Raw genomic sequence first — 10,149 nt, forward strand, 5'->3', positions numbered from 1 at the left:
AAGAAGATTGGGGACGTAGCATATAAACTTGAGTTATCAGAGAGTTCTCAAGTCCATCCTGTCTTCCATGTCAGTAAACTGAAGAAATCAGTTCACGGGTTAGAGAACGCAGTTTCTCCAGAGATTTTGGTGGACTTGATAGAGCCACCAAAGATACCACATGAACCTGAAAAGATTCTACAGTATCATGATAAACAAACCCGACATAAAGTGTACCAGGAGGTACTTGTTAAATGGTCAGATAGGGATGAGGAGGTAGCAACCTAGGAACGCCGTAGTGCAATTTCCAAAAGGTTTCCCCAGTTTGTTTTCGAGGACGAAAACTCTTCTTAAGGGGGGGGTAATGTCATGTAGGCTGTAATGCCTGTGGACCGACGGCAGACCGGATGGCCATATCCGGGGTTCAGTGGGAGAGGACGCCCATGCGGAGTCAGTGGGCGGCCAGGCTAGTGTGGACGGCAGGCCACACACTATATAGCCTGGTGGGGGATGAGGGGAAATCCTCATTCTTCCTCTATGGCTGGGTGGTGAGCCAGAGGCCGTCCCCTCTTGTGGTAATGCCCGTAGAGCGGCGTTACGGATATCTAACATGGAACTAAATATAACCTGTCTCAAGGTGAGTGAAAAGAATCTTCCCACTTGCCAATTCAACTTGCATAGATTTTTCTGATTTCTGATCTAAGACTAGCTTACGCAAGCATCCAAGGGAAATGAAAGAATGAGTACTGCGTGAATCAATCAAAAGATTAAAAGGCTTACCCTGATACTCAGCTAGAGTATTGATGATGGAGAACTGACGATTTGGCCCTTGATTTTCAATTGCTGCATAAATTTGGCCTCTTTCTTCTTCCACTACTTCTACTATTGTGACTGCTCTGCCTGCTGCTGCAGTCTGAGGCGGAACTCTTTCTCTTTGGTTGCCCCAGTTCTGTGGGGGGAAGGAGTTCTGAGGCTACTCTGGACAGAGGCAGACAGCTGAGCTAGAGTTCTCTTGGGATTTCCATGATTCTGGCACGGGGGACCCTGATTGGACTGATAAGAAGGAGTCTGTCTCAGAACTCTGGGACCCTGGCTTCATTGGCCCACAGAAGGAGATGGGCTTTCCTTGAGCTGGTGCCCAAGACCTTGATATCCAAAGCATCTGTTCTCGCTTCGAAGGTCTTCTCTTTGCATTTTGGAGAGAGCCAGAGTTCCGGAGAATGTACTTCAGGGGAAAGGTCTCCCTTCATTTCTAAAGCTTCCCGTCTCCACATTCTGGTTAGGACCTTGGAGTCTCTTTAGAGGCGAAAAGTTGGAAGAACTTCCCGGTGTCTGAAATCTCTTGAAGGATGAGGGAGCTGGCTTTGGCAAAACTTTTACGATGAAGGCTTTGGCAAAGTCCTTCGCCATTCTGACAGCTTCAGCCATGGACACTGGCTTGGCATTTTTGACCAATGTGTCCAAGGGTTCATTCATTCTCCAAATGAACCTCGCCAAACCATGAGTTGCTCTTCATCAAGAGGTGGTGAATATTTGAGTAGAAGAGCAAAGGCCTGGTGATATTCCTCGATGGTTTTGCTCCCTTGCTTTAGCTCTAAGAATTCGTTCATTTGGGTTTCCAAAAATCCAGGGGGACAAAATCTCTTTCTCAAATAGGTTTTTAGGTCAATCCAGGATTGAGTATTTCTGTCCAGACGGTTGGTGTCACAGTGGTTCCTCCATGCTACCCGGGCTGTTTCCACTATTTTCAGCCTAGCAAGAGCCATTTTTCTCTGCTCATTGTAACCTGTAACATCAAAATATTCTTCCATGGCTTCCACCCATTTCTCCACAGCCACTTAGGTTCTCCCCTTCTCCTTTGAAGGGTCCTGGCTGAGTCCTATGAAGAGCCTTACGAACATCAGGGTCAAGCTCGTCATCTTCAGAGAGAGGGTCTAGCTAACGGCCACGGTTTTCTCGTCTCATGATTCTGCCAAAAATTATATATTATTAAATTTTTATATTGATATCGTCATGAGATCCTAAGACTTAAGAGGTTCGAAAAACAATTTCTTAAACAAGACAATGATATCGTCATGAGATCCTAAGACTTAAGAGGTTCGGAAAACAATTTCTTAAACAAGACAATGATCTTATTGGAGATCTATGACATATGTCCGATAACAGATTTTTCTTTATCAGATCGTCCATAAACAATCACTTATACAACAGGGAATTTTTCTCCAGAAAACATTTCTTTATTTATATATAAGTTGCAATATGTACATAGAGCAGCTCGGCTCCAGAATTCAAAATCTCCTCGGGAGACGCATATGACGACGATACTGGGCCATAGCCATGCCCTGATACATGTTGCCATATATATAGGCAGTGATGTGTGTGAACACACTTAGGACCGCCGGGGTACTTTTTCCCTCTTTAAGAGGTTTTTTTCCCCCGGCTTGTATATACGTTGATGGCACGGAAGTGGTAGAGCTGTCTACGCCCTTATAGCATGCCACACTTCCACACACGCATGCAAACACACCAGAACACCAGACCAGAGAGCATGAACAAGACTCATATTTCATAAAAGACCTTGACCTTTACAGAGGTGGATATCCCAAGATATCCCAGACACCAGCTACACCAAGCACCGCTCGCAATCGGCCCTCTCCAGCTCCTGGTCGCTCCAGATCCCTTCGCTCCTCGCTTCTCTGCAGCAGCCCTTCTCGCTCTCTGCTTTGCACCTCAGTTGAAGGTCCTCTCTGCTACAAGCACTCTGTCTGTCTCCCAAAGCAAGACCACAGCAACCTCTTTCTTTGTCGCCAACCTGACAACCGGCCCACTATCCAGCCCAAGCAAAAAGAACCTGCTTCAAACCCTTGCTCTTCACAAGGACGATCCTCCTTTCACGCTGTCCACCAGCCAAGCTCTTCAGCACAATTACTCACCAAACTCTGCTCTTGCACAAGGCGGCTACATCATGGTCTCTCTCTCTCTCTTTTGTCAGCTCAAGGCAGCCTCTACACGTCATCACTACCCCTCCCCAGCCTGTCACCTTGGGACGGCTTCCTTTCACCAGCAGTCGCCAGCTCGACCACAGTCGCCCAGCTTCAACATGTGTTGCGACCTGCAGCCGTTGCAGCTCTCCTCTCTATATCTCTGCACGCTCACCAGAGCCCTCCTGGTTCATCACACGGGGGCCACTCCTTCGCACGACCAAGGCGGCTCCCTCACCTGTCTATCCTCTGCCGGCTTCAGCTGCAGCCAACCCTTCTAGGTGGCTCCTCGCTCAGTCACCTGCACCTGTGGCTTGTCTAACGTCGCCAGCCTATCGGCTCCCCTGCAGAATCCTCTGCGCCCAGCTGCGCTGACTGCTGCAGCTAGCCCACAAACACACCGGGCTCCTCACCCAGTCCTCCTCTGTCCTCGCACCCAGCGAGACCCCCCCACTGCTGCACTGCAACCACCCGCGGCTGCACCAGCTTCTCACTCTCAAAAGAGAGGCCCCCTCCTCTGCTTGTCTGCGTCCCAGAGATCCCAGAGAGTCCCCCCTCTCTACTCGTCTCCCCTGCGCAGCAACAACCCCCCGGAAGGTCCTCCCTCCTCTGCTCTTCACACCCCGGCGACTTCTCTTCGCTCCCAGACCCCTCCTGCAACACGGCTTCCAGCCGTCTTCCTCCTCTCTGCAGTTACGCCGACTGCCCTTCTTTCCACACAACACACCCGCCGTCTTCACACACACCCTCAGTCCTCTCCAGAAGCACTTAGCTGGCAGCAGGTTGATCTTCCACGCCACTTTCCAAAAATAAGGCCATCCTAATATTCTTTTTATTTTCATTATAAAAATGGCCACTATATTACTATATTGCTTTCATACCAATACTAAGGCTCATGGCTCCCTTTTCCATTATTGCCCTCATGCTCCACACACTTCAATTGCAACCTTGAGTGCTCGCTTCTCTTGGACACGCATACAACTCAAGTGGCCGAACAGTTGAGACCATCTCCAGCTACGTTCCGGACGAGCTTGTGCTTCCAGAATCCCTACATTGTCCCTGCACACACTTCCATCAAAACCCTATGTCTGTCTGCCGCATCCTCGATGCCCACACCAAGTCAATGGGTGCCCCCATGACTTCACCACAACACGTACAACACTCATGTACACATGTACAAGTTGATTTTGAGGTTTCCACAAAACATCACACATATTTAGCAACCCCCTTTCTTCTGCTGAGACATTTATGTCCAGCAGCTGCACAATTAGAAACCACTTATCCCCCTGGATCAAACAAAAACCTCGGTGCATCTTCCCTCCAATCCTTCAAGCCTTCCCTTTCATCAAACATCCATTGATACACCCTGTCATAGCCTTCCACTTCCAGTACCCCCTTTGGCTTTTTGTACATGGCCTCCTCACCATCCACTGTACTTCTTCCTCCAGACCAGCTCACAAGAGATAACCACTCCTCACCTCTACTCCCCTTTGTCACATCTGACTCCCACTCATAGTCATGTACCGAAACAACAGATATCTCATCATCAACTTCCATCTCATGGTCACAATCTAACTTGCAGCCCACATCACTGGCTTCCAACCCTTCCTCTGGGCAAACTGCCCGACTCAAACTATGACCAAACCGCTCATCCATATGCTGAGCATCCACATGCGGTGTGTCCACCATACACTCACTTCCCTTCAGCCCATCAACATCACACACAGCAACCTCGTGCATCATTGTCGCCTTCCTGCAGTTTCTCCAGCTTCAAGACCATTGGCGATCCTGCAAGATTCTCCACATCTTGCACAGGCATCCCTACCAAGTCCAAGCTCCCCAAACTCCCAGGCAAAGCATTCTGGTCCCCCTGACCAACAACAATAGCCTCACATGCATCCTCACCACTCACAACCACCAACTCATTCTCTTGGGCATGACAAGGAACACACACCTTATGTTCAGCATCCACACCTGCGAAATCTATCGCACCATCAACCAAAGGAGCATCCAGCTCACCATCAGTCACACCATCACTCTCTTCTTGCTGCACAACTGGCATGCAAGCAATCTTCTTCAAGGAAGCCATCTCCAACAGATCATCCAGTGCACTATCAAGTACACTGTCCAGCTCACCATCCACACTCTCACAACAGGCTGCAATATCCAACTCATCACCCGGATCATCCACATGGGCTCCATCCACAGCACCTTCATTAGTGACACCTTGATCATCACACTCCATCTTGACTGGCTGAAGTACTGGCACCTGCTCACAATCCACAACATCATCAATACTCCCATCCTTCTCCTCCTCACCTTCTGAAAGCTCTTCAGGGCTGATTCCAGAAACCTCACCCTTCTCCATTCCCAACAGGCTAACCTGTCCCATACCCTGTTCTCCAAATGTGACCTTATAGACCTCACAAACACTGGGCTGAATTGCCTCCTTCACCTGCATATTAGGGCCACTCACCCTATCACTCATTCCCAAAGACAATTGATATATTCCACCATCAGCTTTGGCTGGTCTCTCACATTGCGGACTCATATGACCCCACTCACCACAATTCCGGCATTGCACATCACACAGATACCCTTTCCCTCTTCCAATATCTACTGAATTTCCTCCAAAACCAGATGATGCATCAGGCTTCCTTCCCATAACACCCATGCCTCGTCCTCTTCCTGTGGACTCTATCCAATTCACACTTAAAGACTTCATGAGCTCCACTGCATCATGAACCTCCCTCTTCAATGAGTCCTCCTGCCTAGGAACAACAGCAGCTTTTCTTCCAGGATGCATACTCTCAATCTGTGGCACCTTCATAAATCTCCTCGGCTCTTCCCGCATTCCCATCTGCCTCAAACGCTTCACCTTCCACTCCTTCTCTCGAGCTACTCTGACAGCCTCCTCAAAGCTATCCAGGTTCTTCAGCTCCACCTTCAAACGGATCGTTGGCTCCAAACCAGCCACAAACCGCTCCCTCTTTATCATCTGCGGGGGTACTTCAGGAATCAGAGCCTCACACCATAGACTCCACAGTCTACCAAACTCTATCAGATACTGATCCACATCCTGACCATCCTTCTGCTGAATGTTGCACAACTCCTTCCACACTTCATTCGGACTCTTCACATGGACAAACTGTGCCAAAAAGGCAGCTCTGACTACACGGTACTCAGGATCCTGTCGATGAACATTCCTGTGTGCAGTCACAAACATCTGCAGCCATACTTTTGCATCACCCTGCAAGCAATAAGCCAAAATCCGAGAAAGGATCTCCGGGGTTGCCCTGTCTTTCATCAAAGCTGTAAACTCCATTTTCTCCAAAAACCTGGTTGCATTTTCCTGTGGCAATCCCCAATACTCCGGAAAATCCTGAGCCATTTCCAAATCCTTCTTCACACAGCCCTGTTCTCTTTCACAAACCAGAGGAAATCTGCTCCTCTGTGGAGGCACCAAAAAGTGATGGCACGGAAGTGGTAGAGCTGTCTACGCCCTTATAGCATGCCACACTTCCACACACGCATGCAAACACACCAGAACACCAGACCAGAGAGCATGAACAAGACTCATATTTCATAAAAGACCTTGACCTTTACAGAGGTGGATATCCCAAGATATCCCAGACACCAGCTACACCAAGCACCGCTCGCAATCGGCCCTCTCCAGCTCCTGGTCGCTCCAGATCCCTTCGCTCCTCGCTTCTCTGCAGCAGCCCTTCTCGCTCTCTGCTTTGCACCTCAGTTGAAGGTCCTCTCTGCTACAAGCACTCTGTCTGTCTCCCAAAGCAAGACCACAGCAACCTCTTTCTTTGTCGCCAACCTGACAACCGGCCCACTATCCAGCCCAAGCAAAAAGAACCTGCTTCAAACCCTTGCTCTTCACAAGGACGATCCTCCTTTCACGCTGTCCACCAGCCAAGCTCTTCAGCACAATTACTCACCAAACTCTGCTCTTGCACAAGGCGGCTACATCATGGTCTCTCTCTCTCTCTTTTGTCAGCTCAAGGCAGCCTCTACACGTCATCACTACCCCTCCCCAGCCTGTCACCTTGGGACGGCTTCCTTTCACCAGCAGTCGCCAGCTCGACCACAGTCGCCCAGCTTCAACATGTGTTGCGACCTGCAGCCGTTGCAGCTCTCCTCTCTATATCTCTGCACGCTCACCAGAGCCCTCCTGGTTCATCACACGGGGGCCACTCCTTCGCACGACCAAGGCGGCTCCCTCACCTGTCTATCCTCTGCCGGCTTCAGCTGCAGCCAACCCTTCTAGGTGGCTCCTCGCTCAGTCACCTGCACCTGTGGCTTGTCTAACGTCGCCAGCCTATCGGCTCCCCTGCAGAATCCTCTGCGCCCAGCTGCGCTGACTGCTGCAGCTAGCCCACAAACACACCGGGCTCCTCACCCAGTCCTCCTCTGTCCTCGCACCCAGCGAGACCCCCCCACTGCTGCACTGCAACCACCCGCGGCTGCACCAGCTTCTCACTCTCAAAAGAGAGGCCCCCTCCTCTGCTTGTCTGCGTCCCAGAGATCCCAGAGAGTCCCCCCTCTCTACTCGTCTCCCCTGCGCAGCAACAACCCCCCGGAAGGTCCTCCCTCCTCTGCTCTTCACACCCCGGCGACTTCTCTTCGCTCCCAGAGCCCTCCTGCAACACGGCTTCCAGCCGTCTTCCTCCTCTCTGCAGTTACGCCGACTGCCCTTCTTTCCACACAACACACCCGCCGTCTTCACACACACCCTCAGTCCTCTCCAGAAGCACTTAGCTGGCAGCAGGTTGATCTTCCACGCCACTTTCCAAAAATAAGGCCATCCTAATATTCTTTTTATTTTCATTATAAAAATGGCCACTATATTACTATATTGCTTTCATACCAATACTAAGGCTCATGGCTCCCTTTTCCATTATTGCCCTCATGCTCCACACACTTCAATTGCAACCTTGAGTGCTCGCTTCTCTTGGACACGCATACAACTCAAGTGGCCGAACAGTTGAGACCATCTCCAGCTACGTTCCGGACGAGCTTGTGCTTCCAGAATCCCTACATTGTCCCTGCACACACTTCCATCAAAACCCTATGTCTGTCTGCCGCATCCTCGATGCCCACACCAAGTCAATGGGTGCCCCCATGACTTCACCACAACACGTACAACACTCATGTACACATGTACAAGTTGATTTTGAGGTTTCCACAAAACATCACACAACGTCCATCATTCTAGGGCTAACTTATCTTTTGTACCTTGACACAATCTAATACACTTTGTGTTGTGTGCATTCTTGCTTCTTCTTCTTCTCCAAGCTTTGTGTGCTTTCCTGCAATCCTAATTCCAACAATTGGTATCAGAGCAGGCATCGGCTCCCAGGGCTACGCCGCTGGCACCCTCCAACTCATGTTCTCCGATTGAGGTGAGCTTTCACGAGCGCTTGCAGGTCCCTAAACTCTGCAAATAAGTCCGTAGGGCTTTGCGTTCTCAGAAATTGCATCTGAGGTCGTTTCGGGCTCCGTTTTTGCATTTCTGCACAGGTGTTTTCGTCATTTTTTGTAGAAATTTTGACAGTGCAGTTTTTTGCAAAACAGGCATACGTGTTCTATTATGGACCGTGCTACATAGCACGAGTTGTTTTCTGTTCAGTCTTTGCTTCATTATAGGTAGCTTTTGCATCAGTTTCAGTCAGTGGCCATGGCTGATAACAGCAATGATGTATTTCGCATGTTGTCTGCTAAAGACAAACTGGATGGAGACAGCAACTACCCACTTTGGGCATACATGATGCAGCATGTTTTGGTTGCAAAAGGAGTGTGGAACATTGTGCAGGGTATGGATGTACGTCCAGGTTCTGTGGATGTAGGATCTGCTGAGGATGTTGTAGGTTCTAGCAGCTCTACTGTTGCTACTGTTTTACCCACTACTGAACAAGCTCCTTGGGATGGTAAAGATGCGCAAGCTCATGCCTTGATTGCACTTTCTGTCAAACGTAACATCACCCCACATATTCGTTCAGCTAAAATAGTAAAACAGGCTTGGGATATTCTAGCTGGTTTGTATGCAGGTCGTAACGAGGCAAAAATCTCTTACCTGCGTAAAGAGCTGGAATCGAAGATTATGCAGGAAGATGATGACATGAATGTTTTTCTTGCTGAGATTAAAGATCTCGAGGAATAGTTGATTTTTGCAGGTGAGATTATTCCTGATCATTCTCTTGTGTAGACTGTTCTTGATGCTTTACCTGAGTCATATCAGACTTTTGCTTCCACGTGGAGACTTGTCACTGAGGATAGACCGAATGTTGTCCAGTATGATACTTTAGTCAACAAGATCTTACAAGAAGCGTAGTCCAGACAAAACAGGGCTAGGCAACGTGCAGTTGATCAGGCATTTATTGCTGCCCAGCAGAGAAGAAGTGGTAAGGCTGCCCCTTCCACTGTTTCTTCTCCTATTAATAGGTCTGCAACTTCTTCTCCTTCCACAGGTAGCAACAATAAGTCTAAGAAGGCTCTTGATAAAGGCAAGAAAAAGATTAGGTGCAACTATTGTAAGGCAAATGATCATGTCATTAAGAATTGCCCTAAGCTAAAGGCTAAAGAGGCAAAGAAGAAAGAGTCAAATGCAGCCACAATAGCGGCGGATGCTTCTACAAATGCAGATTCTGCAAATGTTGTGCAGGATACAGAATGGGCGTTTAGCGTCGTGTATTGTCAGTATGACCCATCTGTACATGATGCATGTTTGGCAGTTTCTGTTGACTCTCATGTATGGTATTTTGACAGTGGTGCTACAAAGCACATTACCTCGCATCGTGATATGTTCACTTCTCTTGAGGTTGTCCCTAATGGGAATACTATCACATGTGCCAATAATGCTTCTTACCCAGTGAAGGGCATTGGTAAAATTATGCTTACTGCTGCAAATGGCAGTGCTTTCACACTTTCAGATGCTTTGTATGTGCTAGGGATAAAGAAGAATCTATTGTCTGTCTCTACACTTGCTAGACTTGGACTTGTAGTCAAATTTGTGGATGACAGATGTACTGTTCATGATTTGACTTCTGGTGATACGATTATTATATCTGGCACCTTGTTTCGTGGGCTGTATAGGCTCAATTCTTATGACAAGTGTGTGGAAGATTCAGCAAATGCAGTTTCTGATGAAAAGGCAGTTTCAGATGCAAAACTATGGCAT

This window comes from Cibotium barometz, chromosome 65 (assembly GCF_041138505.1).
Source record: "Cibotium barometz isolate CiBa-2024 chromosome 65, ASM4113850v1, whole genome shotgun sequence".
NCBI lineage: Eukaryota > Viridiplantae > Streptophyta > Polypodiopsida > Cyatheales > Cibotiaceae > Cibotium > Cibotium barometz.